The sequence below is a fragment of the Planococcus citri genome, chromosome 1 (genome assembly GCF_950023065.1).
Source record: "Planococcus citri chromosome 1, ihPlaCitr1.1, whole genome shotgun sequence".
In the NCBI taxonomy this organism is placed as follows: Eukaryota; Metazoa; Arthropoda; class Insecta; order Hemiptera; family Pseudococcidae; genus Planococcus; species Planococcus citri.
This window is the reverse complement of record NC_088677.1, coordinates 60,502,857-60,521,353: the sequence shown is the minus strand read 5'-3', so window position 1 is coordinate 60,521,353 and position 18,497 is coordinate 60,502,857. Positions and strand designations below refer to the sequence as shown.

The 18,497-nt window shown below is 36.5% G+C and overlaps 1 protein-coding gene across 2 annotated transcripts in view; it reads left to right on the top strand.

Annotated features, from left to right (window-relative positions):
- Positions 1-18,497, top strand: part of LOC135833147 (neural cell adhesion molecule 1-like) — a 330,320-nt gene that overhangs the window by 143,400 nt on the left and 168,423 nt on the right. The window lies entirely within an intron of this gene.

Genomic DNA, 18,497 nt, shown 5'->3' with positions numbered 1-18,497 from the left:
TTTTTTGTCAAAATTATTGGTAAAAAACTCCCAACTTTTGTAAAAATTGCCAAAAAACTCCTGCTTTTTACCAAAACGTTCAAGAAATCCTGTTGCTGAAATTGGCAAAAATTCTTGCTTTTGCCAAAATTATCATAAAAAGTCATGTTTCTTACTAAATCATTGTCAAAATTAATTTTTTTTTCGTAGGTAGTTTTCAAAAAAAAACTGTTTTTTGCCAAAAGATACGTAAATAAATTATTGTAAAAAAACTTTTGTTTTTTGACAAAAATTTCAAAACTCCTGCTTTTGTCAAAATTGTCAGCAAGCTACTTTTTTGACGAAATATTGTGGACAGGGACCTTTTTTTGACAAGTTACCCAAAAAATTCTTTTTCATGCCGAAATGGTTAATAAAATCTTTTTGCTTGCCGAAAATAGTCTGAAAGTAGGTACATTTGTACTTCTATTCGCCTCTGGATGTTAATCTATAGTCAAACGATGAAAAACAGCTCCAGAAATGGAAATCGAGCATTTCATAAGAATGAGGAAATCATTTGGCAATTCGTAGGTTTTTCGGTGAAAAATGAAAGAAAACAAAGCTGGAAAATTTTTCAAGAACTGAAGTCTTACAATTAACCATTTTAAAAGTTTCCTTTGAAAACATTATAAAATACCACCTTCAAGATGCCTATACTTACTGAACATCAGAAAAGGTGGAGTACCTAGTATTCAGAAAAAAATAATTACGAACCCGAAGGTGTGAAATTATCGCAGTAAAAGAAGATGAAACCACCAACATACCATAACCCCATATAAACACTTTAGATGAATTAAAACGATCGTAAATATTTTTTGCTGGGTTTTATGCGTTCATCCACACAGGCATTAATGTCAATCGGAGCTCGCGTTTGTGATTTGTATCTATTAGGAAGTTTTTGGCTCTGTACGAGACTATATTTATACGAGCGTATTTAGCTGTGGCAATTTCTACCTTCTCCTCTCTGTACCCTTCACTTCTCCAATGCTGCGTGTACTAGGTATAGATTAGCCAACATTTTATCGGTTAAATTTCAAACCTCGTTAATCTTAGCAGCAAAATGGTCAATAGAGCGGCTTTTTTCTCCATCGTTAGATGACTGAACGCGTATATGTGTGAAAAGGAAAACGGTAAGAAAAATTACAGGCATTCTTTTAACACGATTTAACACATGTCCAACGATATACCGACCAAGGTGATGGCGAAGCTGTAGATATGTAGCAATATAGCTGTTTATCATTATAACGAAAATATTCGACTCGTCTTCGACTAAAATGACTTCGAAAAATAAACAACACATAAACGCATAATTGTGGACTGTATAATTCCAACGTCAATAACAATAATAAAATTACAACTGAAAATTACGCTCTCGTACGTACGAAAAGATAAGAAAAAAAAGGAAAAACGTAGTGAACCGAATACAACCGAACCGGTTACAGATAATCGAACGAATATTCGCTAGGTACCTATTCGATACAATAACATACGTTAACAATTCTCCCCCCGAAAAGGAGATCAAACAAAATATCTCCTTTTCCAAAAACAAAAAAAACTTAAAAAAAACACAAAACTAAAAAACTTAACAAAATAACATCATATAACTTCCAAAATTACAAAAAACAAAGTACATTTGAGTATCAAAATAACATTATCGATAAATATTACGATTACATATCAAAATACATCGAAGTATAAATACATTGTATCATATATTACTCATTTTCCAATAACAAAATGAGATTTTGAACAGATGATTTCTTGAGCCCGCCTCCCTTTGACTTAACTAACACATTACGAACTAACCCATGATCATCCGGGTAGACCTGCTCAACTATGCCCATTGGCCATTCAAAAACGCTCTCATCCTTCGACACGATCAAAACAACATCACCTACTTTCAAACTCCTCTCTTCAGTTTTCCACTTTGACCTAATTCTTAACTGATTCAAATAATCATGTCGCCAAGATGACCAGAACGAATCGACGATCCTTCTCCAGAGAAAGTACCGCGATTTGATCTTCAAATTATCGGCATTTTCGTCAACCGGCGGCTCAAACATACCTGTACCTATCAAAAAATGTCCGGGAGTTAGCGGCTCCATGAACGCATTACTCTTACGATAAGAAATTGGCCGTGCATTCAATATTGCCTCGACCTTTGTCGCAATATTGAACAATTCGAGTAAATTCAACCTCTGATTACCTATTGCCTTCTTTAAACACGATTTTCCCGCCTTCACCGCCGCCTCCCACGCACCACCTTGATGCGGAGAGTATGGACTTTATCTTGCTGTAGTTACTATCGAAAGAACTACTATCGAAAACCTTCTTCGTAGCTACAAAATTAGAAGCGTTATCACTGTACATGACATTAGGCAAACCTCTACGAGCCGAAAACCTATCAAACGCGTTAATAAAACCTTCCGTAGACAAATCACCAACTACTTCGATGTGTACAGCACGTGTACACATGCAAACGAAAAATGCCAGATAAATCTTGTAATTTTTAACTGACCTGTGATTCGTACATTTAAGCATAAAATGACCAGTAAAATCTACACCTACAACAGTAAACGGACGTGAGATTACAAAACGATCCTTTGGCAAATCACCCATTAATTGAGCATTACGTTTTGCCTTTATCCGAATACAACCAATACAAAGACGAATTATCTTCTTGATTTTTGAGAGTAAATTTCCAACTACCCAATAACTAGATCGAACAAAGTTCAGCATAAATGAAACATTTGCATGAAAGTACTTATCATGTATCATTTCGAGATACAACTCCAACAGGCGAGATTTTGCATGAAGAACAATCGGAAATTTAGTCTCATATGAGAAACTAGAATTTACTGTACGTCCTCTCGAGCGTAAAATACCATTCGAATCCATAAACACATCGATTGATAACAAACCACTCTCCTTACCTATCTCCATACCTTTCGACAACTTATCACACTCGTTCGGAAAGCTCTCATGCTGAGAAGCTCGAATAATATTATTAAACGCATCTTCTCTCTCTTCCATTCGAACTAATGGTACCAATGCAACCAATTCTTTTATTGTTCGTTTTTCTATCACAACACTATTCGTACCTACAATTCTATTTTTAACCTTATCTTTCAGAATACGAATAAACCGTATAGCATAGGCTAAACCTGCAACACATATTGAGAGAGATGATCTTCGAACCAACAACGCTAAAACATGATGATTTTTATAAGTCAGCAACGACACAGTTCGTTCAACTTCCAACTCCGGTACCCTACCTACTACCTGAAATCCATCCGAAACATACCTGCCAAATTCATCCTCACTAAGCAAAATTTCAGGCCCATTTTTCCAACACTCTAACGACATGAATTTTGAGGCAGACACACCTCGCGTACCCAAATCAGCAGGGTTCAGTTTTCCATCAATATGGAACCAGTGTTCCTTATTTACCAACGAATTTACTAACTTTACTCTGGTTGAAACAAACAATTTCAGCTTAATAGGATCAATATTGATCCAACTGAGCGCTACTTGCGAATCTGTAAAACAGTACACTTTCTCAACACCGAGCTCTAAACGAATGCTAGCAATTAATTTTGCTAACAGAACAGTTGCGATCAATTCCATGCGATGAATATCTGTAGATTTCATCGGTGCTAATCTTGATTTTGAACAAATAAACGTGACACGAACATTACCATCAATATCAATCGATCTTAAATACACTACAGCACACGCCGCTCTCATTGACGCATCGCAATAGCCAATGAGCTGGGTACTGGTCAACGAACTACTCGAAAAATAACACCTTGGAACGGTATAAGACTGAACCTCAACTAAATCCCTGCAATATGCCTCGAATTCTTCTCTCAACTCAATCGAAATTTCCTCATCCCAATCACGACCTTCTTTCCATAATTCTTGAAGTAAAATCTTCGCACGAACCGTAATAGGCATCAAAATACCCATAATATCAAAAGTCTTTGAAATCACAGATAACATTACCCTTTTTGTTACAATGGAAGGTAGCACTTCCTCACGAATATTGACACCTATTTCGTCAGCATCCAAATACCACAATAAACCCAACAACATAACAAATTTTTTACCATTACGAACCTTCACCGTATCAATTAATTCACTTGAAATTTGCGCTAAAAAATCAGGCGAATTTGACTGATATTTCCGTAAGGGAAATCCATACTTCAACAAAACTTTATAAATTCGATGATTAATCGCCACAGCATCAGCAACTGTATCACTACCAGTAGCTAAATTATCCATATAAAGATCGCGCAATAAAATGTTACTAACAATTTCATCAGAATCTTTAATGAACGTTGCGATCTTTTCTAAACACTTTGGCGCAATGTACGATGCCGGACCTATACCATTTGCTAAAGTATTCAACTCATAGGTATCAATTTCATCCTTGAAATTGAACCGAAAAACAATACGTTGATAAATGCGATCTTCAGAGTGGATTAATATATCTCGATACATGCGAAAAATATCACAAATGAAACCAATCAAATTCCAACGAAAACGAATTAAATTTACCACTAAATCAGGTTGAACTTTCGGACCAGCTAAAAAATGTGAATTCAGCGATGTACCTGAATTATCCATGAACGATGCATTAAAAACAATACGATGCGAATCTTCACCTTTTGATACAACATGATGCGGCATATAATATGCACGCTGATCTGGTATACTAGAAATTTTGGTCATATGACCAAGCGAAAGATATTCATTAAAAATATCTTCATAAGCCTTTTGAACAACCACAGATCGGCGTTTTTCAGATTTAACCAACATCGAACATACCTTACCGAACGAACCATTTAAAATACCTACACTATCCTTCAAAGGTAACCTAACTACAAATCTATTCGTCTCTCGATCAATCGAATAAGTCGATTCAAAATGATGATCAATTAGCTCATGTTCAACAATTTTCTCTTTCTTACCATCCGGAATCTCTTCTACTTCAACAAACTTACGAAATTGATTAGACAATTCAAGGTTACTTAAACCACAAAACGAAGACGATTTCTGACCAAAAAACGAACATTTAGTCGATGATCCGGTGATCAAATAACCAAATTGCGACTCACGTAAAACCAAACCTTCAATAAAATGACGTTTATCGAGAAATATAAATTCTGCATACTCGCTACCTAATAAAATATCCGCTGTATCATACGGCAATTCACACGTTTCTCCAAAATCATACTTCAAACCTTCAACGGCCTTCGAAACATTTGATCTATTCACTTTGTACGGAATTTTATTGATAACATCAGCTGAAATAGCCAAACTAAAATCTGTAAAACGAGACTTGATCACACATTTCACTGACTGAGTAACGTCAATTGAATTATTTGTTATACCTATCAAACTAATTGGCACATCATTTTTACACAATACTAATTTTGCACGTTTGCAAAATTCCTTCGATACTAACGTCATTTCGGAGCCTTGGTCAATAAAGACCCTTGCTTTCTCCGTACTATTGCCCCCTACAACGTCTACTACTGCAGTAGCCAAAAAAACAACCCTTCCAGAATCAGTCATACCACTACTAACTACACTTGAAGTAGTACCACCCTGACCAGTACCTGACTGGGTGCTCGAACCAGAACCGTTATTATCATTACTACCAGTATTACTACTATTATCACGAACGAGTTCGCGATGTAACAATCGATGATGGGGTTTTTCGCACTGACAACATTTAACGTTACGTTTACAAACTGATACAATATGCCCCTTTTTTAGGCATTTTAAACACAACGAATTACTTTTAACAAAATTATAACGATCAATTACCGATTTTTTAAGAAAAACATTACATTGGTCTAAAAAATGATTCTCATCACATAATAAACACATTCTATTACCCGATTCTGAGGACGTACCATTCGATGCAGCCGCAGAGACTTTCCTTTCCATCGTTTTACCCTTACTAACCAACTTGGGTGGTTCGTTCTTCAGTTGAGATGAAACTTGGTTTTGAATTGGACCAGTGGAACCAGACTCGAACGCAAAACTTCGATTTATCAGGAAGGTAGCCATACTTTCAAAGGTAGGATACGTCGAAAAATCATGGTTACTTGTATCCCAATCCAACCGTACTTTCTCGGGTATTTTCCGAGCTACCAAAAATGCAATTAACGGAGACATCATCGGCGTATCAATTCCTGCGACCTTGATACCGCGCATCGCTCGCTTAACTTTATCCACACTCTCCCGAATCGTATTTATCTTGATTACCGGCATATCTACGATATTCGCAAAATGTTCAGCCAAAATTCTACGTCGATTAAAATATGTCTTATGAAGACCATCCAATGTCGGCTTATACAACTCAGGATCCGTACCAACGTCTTTCATTGCTTCTTGCATCTTTCCTACCATACAGCGTTTCAACAAATACAACTTTTGGGTACCATTGTACGCTTCATTGCGATCTACAGACGATACAAATTCGTTGTACCAGTCAGGGAAATCTGAGTAGGTACCGTCAAACTTTGGTAATGGTACATCGTTTAACCTAATACAAGCACCTGGACCTGATTCGAATATTGACGTATTCGCTCCCACAGAGCGTCTTGGGGTCGAGGTAGCTGTAGGTGTTTCCAAGGTTTCCTTTATTGAGATCAATTTGGCTGTAGCTATTTGAAGATCCTTTCTTAATTCATCACGATCCGACAAAATCACAGCTTCTTGATTGAGAAAATCATCGTCATCTTCATCCAACTCGTTTAACAATATTTCATCTAACTCCGCCAACTCCTTCAACGATTCCCTCCATGATCCGATAAAAACATCTATCTGGCACGCCAAAGCTTTGGAAGGCACTTGCTCGAACAATCGACTAACATCAGCTTGATCCTTTTTGATCACAGTAATTAGACGGCGCTTGGAATTCTTCGCCGCTTTAATTCGCGCTGCTTTCTCTTTGGCGAGACGAGTAGCCTTTTCTGCTGCAGTCTCCGCCATCATACACCAAAACTTTCGCGATAAACACGATCGAAAAATCCGAAACAAACAAAACTAATCATTCACGAGTAACTCGCGATCAAAAACCATTCGAACTTCGCAAAATTACATCGACGAGCCGATCAAACCGGAGTATTACATCCGGCCCGAAGGACCAAATTGTTTATCATTATAACGAAAATATTCGACTCGTCTTCGACTAAAATGACTTCGAAAAATAAACAACACATAAACGCATAATTGTGGACTGTATAATTCCAACGTCAATAACAATAATAAAATTACAACTGAAAATTACGCTCTCGTACGTACGAAAAGATAAGAAAAAAAAGGAAAAACGTAGTGAACCGAATACAACCGAACCGGTTACAGATAATCGAACGAATATTCGCTAGGTACCTATTCGATACAATAACATACGTTAACAATAGCAGCGGCCAGCTGCCATGAAAGAAACGAATGCTCGACTATGTGAGTCGAGTTTTTTTTTTACACCTTATCTCAGTTGTCTTATCTCAATATAGGTACACATTTCGATACGTATGAATACAACCATTCTTCTGTTAAAGTTGTAAATTTGCCTACTTCTAGGTGACTCTGACTTGTGTGTATTAACGTACCTTTGTATAGGTAAACTGAAAGGATACACCTATAGGTAAAGGTATCTCTAACGTTGGACTGACTCGTCTGCATCATTAAATCAGTTTTAAATTGATGGCGTGCGAGAGGCGAGTTGACGCTTCTTGCAAGATAGGTAATATATAAACGGGTATAAGTTTACCTCATCGTTTGCCCTTTTTTTTCCTGTAGGGTAATTAAATGAGAAATCGCGTTAATTTTAACTTTTATAAATATTCAGTTCAGTAGAACAGAAGATTATGATTTTTGGGCTCAAAATTTTCAAATTAATTCCCCGAAACGTTTCGTCGATTTTTTGTTTTACAAATTGACGATTTTCCCGAAAAATTCCAAAATTTCAAAATAGGTACCTGAGGGGTGATAGCCCCTTATACTCCCCTTAACTCCACCTCTGCTAGCACCTTCAGCTCCTTTTCAATTTTCACATACCAATACCAATCCATTCAGCAATGCCAGGATAGAAGAGAAAGAAGAGGAGAGTTTTCACTTTCGTAGATTTTAAGCAGATGTTATACGTTTATGTGCGTTGCACTTTGAAAACCAAACGTTATTATTAATTTATCACGAGTTAGGCAAATGCTAGATCCCTCCAACTCCAAGACGAGTAGTTCACCATGTTAACAAAGATTAATGTGAACGTCGCGGCGCGGCGCGGCGCTCTGCCTGGCGACCCTCTTTACTTCAAACAGCCACATATTCGAAGCAATAAGAAGAACAACACGATGGATAGTTGGATACACACGTAGAGTATCTCATCAAAACTTGATCTTCGTATTATATCGTTTAAACGTCTCGGCAAATAAAATTCCGCTCAACTATACAACATTCTCCCCTTTTCTTCTATTTTTTTTTCTACTTTTCCTCTATGTATGTGCTTTTTATCCACCGCACACCGAAATAAGAACCGTATGTACTTGAGAAAATTTTCTCCTTTGCTTTTTGATGCGATCTTATATAGAGTACCTACGTACCTACGTATATAAGTGTATGAAAAGAAGCATGTTCTTCTTTATTTTATATCTATAAAGTAATCCTCAAGGAGATATAGAAAGCTCTCTTGGGCCGTGTATAGAGAGGTACCTACTTGCCGAGGTGTATTGTGTACACGAAAGAGCAGTTTTCAAGTACCACAGTGGTATATAAATATTTAAGACGTATATATTTAACAGGTATATATTCTACGAAATAGGAAAACATGCCGGTATTAATAAATTACACTAATTTGTTGGTAATATTGTGTTACAGGTATGTGGAATTTTTATACGGGGATCTGGTTTTCTTACCTATACCTATGCTGTAGTACGCTGGCGCAAGCACACGGTCGCGTTTCGGTTACTTGATTTATTCCCTAGGTAAGTAGGTATTCTTTTTTTTTTTTTTACATCCAAAGCCGCGAAATTAACATGGCGACCTGGCGGTTTTCTCGACACGTCAAACACGAAAATGCATACATATTCATAAAAAACACTCTCAACCGATTGTTTACGACTTTGGGCAGACGACATTTATACGAAACGTCGTTGTTGTTAGAGCACGAGATGTTTGGGTTGTTAATCTCGTTACTATATACTCGTAGTATGAATGAAATGAACAGCTCACCGAGACAAATTCACGGGAAGGTGGGACAAGAGACAAGACTGAAATTCTAGATGATGAGTTCCTGTAATTCAAAGTTATGTAAGGTTGGGCACGATAAATTACTGCTAATAAGCTACCCAGTGAGCTTCACAGCTGACCTGTTGACTTTGTTGTAGCCTGGAAATTTCATTTTGTTGAGTGATATGGACCAATGAAAATAAAATTCAATTATTATTTTGGAACTATAACTAAGTAGGAGTTTATAAGAGCTCTGTTCATTAAAAATGGGGGGGGGGGGTTGACTGGTTTTTTGATCACAGTAAAATCATATGTGAAGGGGGGATGGGTTCTAAAAAAACATGAAAATAATCATCCAATATAACTGACAAGGAAAATACGCCAACCAGCTTCATCATTTGGATTTTTAGAACAGATGGGTGTCTATTTTTTAAAAAAAATTAAAATCAAAAAACGTCCAAATCCAAAATTTTAGCTATCCTACTTCACCATGAATTAAGTATTTAAAATGTCAAAATAACCCAAAAATTGAAAAAAATAAGAAAAATAAAATTTTTGAAATTGAAGTGTGATTGAGTTTAAAACTTGGGATTTTGGTTTCTATATAGCTAATAATGAACAATTGAACATTGAACATGAAACTTCAGAATGTATTTCTCGGAAATTGCCGACACTCTGGAGCCTCCAGCGAAGATTCCGGCTTCTTCAGGAATTTCACATACCTACCTATTTACAGAACGATTGATTGAAATCAACTTGTGCTACTAAAATTTTGGTTCGCGTCTACTTTGACTATATTGAACGAAAACGACTTTCAGCATACTGCAGGTGGAGGGTTCGTGCGTGTTTTTCAGACCATTTTCTTCGATCGAATCATTGTACTCGTAAATTTTGAAAATTCAATAAATCGTGCAAAATTTTTCTACATTCCAATATTATTCCAGTCCTCTTCCAAAATCCAAAAATTTACAACTCTACTAGGTACATAAAAAACAAAAATCTCTCGCTATTATAAACTACCCCCTCCCCTACAAAAAAAATATTCCTTCCAAGTCACTGAAATTTCATTTGCTACGTAAGATAGGTAGGTAAATCATTCCTCATGTTCGAAATCGAAAATGAGTATATGTATTAATTTTTGAAAAAAACAGCAATTTTGATTAACTTTTTCCAAACAAAATCAAAGACCTTATAATCGAAATATCGATCACGCATGAACGAAATCGAATATTAATTAATTCGATTTTTGATCATGATCAATTTTTTACTGGCGGGGGGGGGGGGGAGTGAGTCAATTTTCGAGGCTGAAATTTATTTCTTCATCCCGAACATGATTAATCAAACTATGCGATCGAAAATCGGAAGTAAATCAATTTTTGAGATTAGATTGATCAATTTTCGATCACGATCGATTCATAATCTTGAAGTTTATTTTTGATGCTAAAAATATGGTGTTTTATTTTCGAACATAGGTTCGATCAAATGAGATTGAAAATTTTAAATGAATCGGTATTTGAGATTCGACTAATCAATTATTATTGACCCCAAAGTCTATTTTTAAGGCTAAAACCAGTTTTTCATTTCAATCATAATTATTTTTTTGGGATCAAAAGTCCCAAATTAATCGATTTTCGATCATGATCGATTTTTGATACAGAAGTTCATTTTTGATTCTGTAGGTAATTGAATTTCTGTTTCAAACAGGTTCGATCATATTATGAGATCAAAAGTTTAAAATGATTCTATTTTGGGAATCGATTAATCAATCTTTGATCCAGAAGTCAATTTTTGAAGCTGAAATGAATTTTCATTCATGATTGATTTCTGATCCGAAAGTTCATTTTTTAAAGATGAATGGAATTTTCATTTCGAACAGGTTCGATCATATGAGATCAAAAATATCAAATGATTTGGTTTCTGTGATTCGAATATTCGATTTTTGACTCAGAAGTCAATTTTTTAAGGCTAAAATCATTTTTTTTCATTTCGAACATTGGTTTATCACATGGGATCAGAAATCGCAAATAAATTGATTTTTTGTGGTTTGATAAAAATAATGATTTTCGCTCGTGATCGATTTTTGATCCGGAAGTTTATTTTTAAAGCTACATGAAATTGTGTTTTCATTTCGAACAGGTTCGATCATATTATGAGGTCGAAAATATTGAATGAATCAATTTTTGGGATTCGATTAATCGAGTATTGATTCAAAATCTATTTTTAGAGCTATTAAATTTTTTCATTTCGATCATAATAATTGATCATAGGTACCTAACAAGATCGAAAATAACAATCAAAACGATTTTTTGGAGTTTGAGAAACAAAATCTTCCCCAGGTGTGAAAATTCTGTTTTTCCCTCCTAAATTCTGAAAAATAAATTCATGCTTATAAACTCGGATTAACTGACCATTCTTTCGATCAATTTCAGCGCAAAATGTTCACATATTTACACAAAAATCTGATATTAATTTCTGGCAAGCATCCAACGAATTTTTGAATTTACTTTTTTCGAGAATAATCGGTGAGAAAATTTTCGCATTCGAGCTGACAAAAATAATTTTGAAAATCTGCACCTGTAGTTATCGATAAACAACTAATTTGAACTGTGAGAGGGGGGCTGAATTAATTTGACAGAGGCTTCACAACGGATCTAAACAACCTCCACTCGATTTGAAAAGTCGAAAACAGGGTGTTGACCAAATCCCAGCTTCCTACGTCATTTCACTAGATTTTGATTTTTTTAAATAAAAAATAGGTATACTTGAATTAATTGACTTTTCAAAACGCTGTCTTGGTCACTTTTATAAAAATTGTGGAGCTGGGAGGCATTGAGGAATACAATTCGAAAAATGAATAGATTTTCAGAATGCACGACTTCCGGTTCTGAAAAATCGACATGTCAGATCACATTTTTTGAATTTTTCCAAATTTTAAGGGTAGGAGATACATTAGGAGATTTCTTAGAATTTATATCGAAAAATTTCGGAGCCTAATGGCAGATCTCTCAATTTCGTAGGTAGGTGTACATTTGAGTTTCTAATTTTGGGCCATATTTTCCTCGATAATTATCTACGACTACAGTCATTCGTGATGAATAGGTATCCTTAATTTTGTTGATAATTTTTTAAAACTTGATTGTTTTCATATCGTCCAAAATGTCAAATACCCGTCACTTATTTTTATTCACCTATCACGCAAAAATTCAAGGCAATCTACATCATTTTGAAGCCTTCAAAATCCGGCATATACAGTGGAACCTCGATAACTCGAAACTCTTTAACTCGAAAACCTCTATTAGCCGAACCAACCTCCATTCCCCTTGAAATCTCCATAACACTCAATGTTAACTTTACTCGGATAAGTCGAAATTCACTACACAAACCAGTCATAACTCGAAGCTAAAATTTTGCCAAAAAAACAAGAAAACCTCTATAAGTCGTACGTTGTCGAGCGTTTACCTCTGTAACTCGAATATTTTTCAATTCATACTTCTATCTTTTATGTACTTACATATGTCAGCTGTAACTCCAAGCTAAACTTTTGCCAAGAATAGTGAGAAAGCCTCTATAAGTCGTAGGTTGTCTGGCGTTTACCTCTATAACTCGAATATTTCAATTCATACTTCTATAATTTATGCACTTACATACCTATCTCTAAATTCATTCATTTTGTAAAACCTCTATAACTCGAACTCTCTCAAAATCTTACCTGCATAACTCGAAACTGATTATCTCGAAAACCTCTATAAGCCGAATGAATGACCATTCCCCTTGGATTTCGAGTTATCGAGGTTCCACTGTACATTCCCCTCCCCTTTACTCAGCATTTTCTACACGGTGGTAAAAAAAAATTGCATTTTAAATATAGTACGAGTCGGCATAGCGAGCACATAGCACATAAAACACCGCAACAACGATACACTTTAAATCACCGACGCTCTCGATTCAACTCTACCATTAAATTTGATCGAAGCGCCGAGAGCGTAATGCGGTGCAAAAAAAATGAAGAAAAATTACTCGCTTATTTTAGTCGTATCCTACACACTTGACACCAGAAGAGGCGAGACACGAGAACCGGCAACCGGCCATCATTGGCGGCAATTTCAACGTCTCTGCTTGTTTCGTTCGCTAACACGCGCGATATTTTCCAACAAAAGCTTTCGTTTTTTCGCCTTATATACTCGGGCTTTTTTTATGAAAACATTGTCAAAAAGAAAAGAAAGAAAAAAAGCCGCGAAAAACAAAACTATACGAACGTTTTACGGCATTTTATACGGCTATAACGCTTTCCGACCTTGTTTTCTGGAGAGGTTTTGGCATATAGGGAAAAAGCGTGCCAACGAACATCACCAAGAATGAAAAAGTAACGAAAAAAAAGCGATAGAGCGAAAAAAAAATACGCCGTATTAGGGTGAAACAGGGGAAAAGCGCACGACGTTTGGCCATGTGAAGGAGTATTTTTCAATAAAAACAAAGAACGTCGTCGTGGCCGTTGCGCTGCATATAGTATACTTGAAAAAAAATGAATGGATGAACCAAAAAGAATATATAGGAGATCTTCCCCTAGAGAGCATGACCTTTATAAGTGGATTAAGTTAATATCGAAACAACAAACCAAATATCGCTGCGTTATAAATTTTTATAACTTTTCCACAAACATGATTAAACTTTTTCAAATGCGTGTGCCAGTTCCAGTGCTTTTGCCGATTGCGTCTATTGGAACGTACATACGAGTAGATGTGGAACCACCCTTTCGTCGGTCGGGCAGCAAGAGAATCAAAGAAGCGAGCAACTAGCAATTTTCTTTATTGACCTTATCTAAATCTAAATCAAATAATGATTTACACCGTGTTATATATGTATTGCGTAATGTTTCAAGACTGACAGAATGCGGTATAGAAATTGAAAAATGACCGTATTCCAAAGTTATTCCTGAATAAGTATGGAAATATGTACTGTTGTCTAAAATGTTCTAGCGTTCTGGTGTTATTTTTATGTACCATTTTTTGATATTAGGGCGACAGTTTTTCATCTTTTCAATAGTCTGGATGGAAAAAGGGAGAGGACGACATGAACATTGATCGTCAGGCTACATCCAATTTCAAAAAACGATTTGTTTGTGATTTTCGATCTTATAAGTATGATCAATTATGATCAAAATGAAAAACTTTATTTAGCTTCAAAAATATATTTTTAAGTAAATCAATACTTACTTGATTATCGAATTCCAAAAATTGATTCATTCGAGATTTTCGATCTCATATTATCGTACCTATACCTATACCTACTTCAAAATGAAAACACAATTTCATATTAGCTTCAAAAATAAACTTCCGGATCAAAAATCAATCACCATCGAAAATCAATTTATGGAACCACAAAAATCGATTCATTTGCGGTTTTCTATCTCACGTGACTAATCATTTTTGAAATTGAAAAAATATTTTAACCTCAAAAACTGACTTCTGAATCAAAAATCGAATAATTTGATATTTTCGATCTCATATGATCAAACTTGTTCCAAATGAAAACACTATTTTAGCTTAAAAAATGAAGCTTCGGATCAGAAATCGCTCACAATCAAAAATCAAACAATCCAGCCCCAAAAATAGATTTATTTACGATTTTCGATCCCATGTGATTATTCGTATTCAAAATGAAAAAAATAATTTCGTCGCCCTCATTTCCTTATAAGCGATAGACCTGTTGGCCTGTCTGCTATGGTGTGGAACTAGTTGAGGATGAGTCTGAGGTATTGGTGAGTTTCCTCCTTGGTCTCCCTCTACATCTTTTCCCCGTTGGTGTACATATTGGAGGACCTGTTTCTGCGATCTTGTTTCCTCCATCCTTTCAACATGATTTCTCCAATCTTTCCTATACTTTTTTTATCTTCTTCATGGCTGGCTTCACTCTGAGATCTGCTGTTATTTTCTCAGATGGGACTCTGTCTCTGAGAGTCATCCCTGCTATTCTCCTCATGAATTTTATCTCCACTGCCGTTACCTATTCTTCTTTTATGATATTTCTTCAGTGCCCATACCTTGCTTCCATAAGTCATCATTGGTATTGCAAGGGTATTGTACACCTTCAATCTTAATTCTTTTCGCACCTTACTGCTTCTCAGGCAGGCCTGGACCCTACTACCAACTTACTGAGAAAATCTCAGTGGGCAGCGACGTATTTGGGCTAGTGAGGTAAAAACTGGGCTGCTTAAAAAATTTCTGAATGAATTTTTATGCTCAGTGTCCTGCACTTTAAAAAATGGTAGAAAATAATTTGGCAGATTAATTGAGGAGCCTGTTGGGGGGAATACCAACTTAACCACTGAGTGGTGCCACTCCCTGCGTTATCCACTCCTGGGGGCACCACTAACTTGGTAATACTACGTCAGTCCCAACCAAGTACCATATAATACCCCAATAAGGAACAATCCAGTTGCTTACTACGTTTATTATATAATGCACAATGGTCACCTGGTCATACAGGTGACACGATACAATGCGGTGGTATTATTCTGCTGAGCGTTCTCTTATAGACGGAAAGCGGCCAGCGTAAAAGCTGCTACGTCAAGATGTATAAAAGAACTGCACAGAGGCAGGAGCTTTCGGCAGGGTCTACCTCTGGATGGAACGAATCCACTAGAGCCCAGAGGGCGCTAATCTAGTTAGCTTACCCCCAGCCTGGGCATAATTACCCCACTAGGTAGGTAACTAGGAGTCCCTAGTCCCCACTACAAGCCCAGTATCAGGGCCGAACTTTGCAATCTTTCCACCAATATCTACTTCTCCCTGGTATGCTATTGTGTTTCCTAAGTATTTGAAATTATTGACCTGTTCGATGATTTTCTATTTATTACAATCTTGCTTCTTACTTAGTGGAGGCAAATAAGAAAAAGAAAAAACATTTGTGGCTACCCAAGCTTTTATGATGAAAAATTGTCAGGGGTGGTCCCCTGAATAATTCCTGAGAACTACCACCCCACAGACCCCCGACTAATTTTTTTATGGGGGGTTGAACCCCCCCAAAATGTTTTTTTTGCAGTTTTATCCTCAGGGGTTGATTTTACGTCGAAAACAGCTTTAGTATTGTGTTCTACGTCAAATTTCCGATCTAGTGATATATCAACTGTCCTTCTACCCCTAAGGGGGGTGGGCCTAGAACCATTCAAAAATTAGGGGTTTTCTAAAAAACACAAAAAAATTATCGGTTCATATGAGGGGTGAAATGGCCACCGAGAGCGTTCCGGTTGATACTAGCATGGAAGGTGGGTACCATCGAACAACTACCGCGTGAAAAATTTCAGATCCACACCACCTCCCCTTTTTGGGGGACCCCCCTTTTCGGAAATTTCAATATCACTTTTCTCAGCCCCATTTCAACAGATTTTGAAAATTTTTCAATATGTTATGTATATCCTTAGTAGGTATCCCCACAAAAATTTTCAACCCTCTACCTTCATATTTACCACTCAAAACGGTGTAAAAATGTGTCTTAGGGAGGGTTGGGGTAAAATGGGAATTTTGGGGGAAATAAATAAGTATTAATGAGTAGGGTGTCGTTTTCTCATGATTCGATACCGCTGAGCACGAATATGTAGTCAGATTTTTTGCTACACTCATCTAGCCCTCTCCAGAGCACTTAGCCCCCTCAATTTTTACTATTGTTAAAAAGCATGAAATGAGTTGAAAAACGCTGCTTTGAGGGGTAAATATGAGGGGAGGGGGTTGAAAATAAAAATTTTCAAAATCTGTTGAAATAGGGCTGAGAAAAGTGATATTGAAATTTCCGAAAAGGGGGGTCCCCCAAAAAGGGGAGGTGGTGTGGATCTGAAATTTTTCACGCGGTAGTTTTTCGATGGTACCCACCTTCCATGCTAGTATCAACCGGAACGCTCTCGGAGGCCATTTCACCCCTCATATGAACCGATAATTTTTTTGTGTTTTTTAGAAAACCCCTAATTTTTGAATGGTTCTAGGCCCACCCCCCTTAGGGGTAGAAGGACAGTTGATATATCACTAGATCGGAAATTTGACGTAGAACACAATACTAAAGCTGTTTTCGACGTAAAATCAACCCCTGAGGATAAAACTGCAAAAAACCCATTTTGGGGGGGTTCAACCCCCCATAAAAAAATTAGCCGGGGGTCTGTGGGGTGGTAGTTCTCAGGAATTATTCAGGGGACCACCCCTGACAATTTTTCATCATAAAAGCTTGGGTAGCCAAAAATGTTTTTTCTTTCGAAATATGATGCTAATTTGCCTCCACTAACTGGTTCTTTTCTGTTGAAAGCCATTGTTTTTGTTTTCTCTGATGATATTCTCATATCATACTTTTCTGATGTCTTTGTTGGATTGTACATTGATCTCTGTAGGTCATCTTCTGTTTTGGCTAGTACTGCTTGATCATCTGCGAATAGTACTGTTGATATTTCCTGCCTTCTGTCTGTTTTGATTCCTTTTGGCTTCATTTTCTGCCATTCTTTTACCATGTGATCCATGTACATGTTGAATAAAACATCGACAGTGGGCATCCCTCGTGAACTCCTTCATTTATTTCTGCTTGTTTTGAAAGTTTATTTCCAATTCGTACTCTTATTCTAGTGTTTCTATATATGCTGTTTATTCATCACCGTTGTGGTTCCTTGTCCTTTACTTACAGGAGGACATTGGAAATTGCATTTTTGTGGTACCCTAACAGGGTGAGGCGATGCCTATTGCCACTGTGATTATTCTGGGGAATCGACGTTGTTTTTGAGCTTTCCCGTAGTAGTTTCCTATTGCTTTCTACGCTATATCTACAAAGTAGCTCATACAATATCACTAGCCAGGTTTTTACAACCCAGAGTTCAGTAATCACCACTACCCATAGTTGCTCAACCAGTTACAGCTTTTTGATACCGGCAACAGATTGCCTGTTTATTACCTTTCGCATTTTATAAGTCATGTTATCTCTTCATCCTTTAAGACTTTAACAAGTTTTTTTCTATTGACCCTATCAATGCTTTTTCCAGGTCTATAAAGCACATGTGTGCTTCTAGGCGATCCTTTTTTCCATCAGTAGTTTTTCTGTAAAACTTGCATCAGCGCATGATCTTCCTTTTCTAAATCTGTTTTGACTTTCTGACATCTTTTCTTCTGCATGTTCTGCCATTTGTTTTGCCAGTATTTTCGCATATATCTGGTAGCAGGTGTTGAGTAGACTTATTCCTTGGTAGTTTTTCAGGTTTGATATATCAC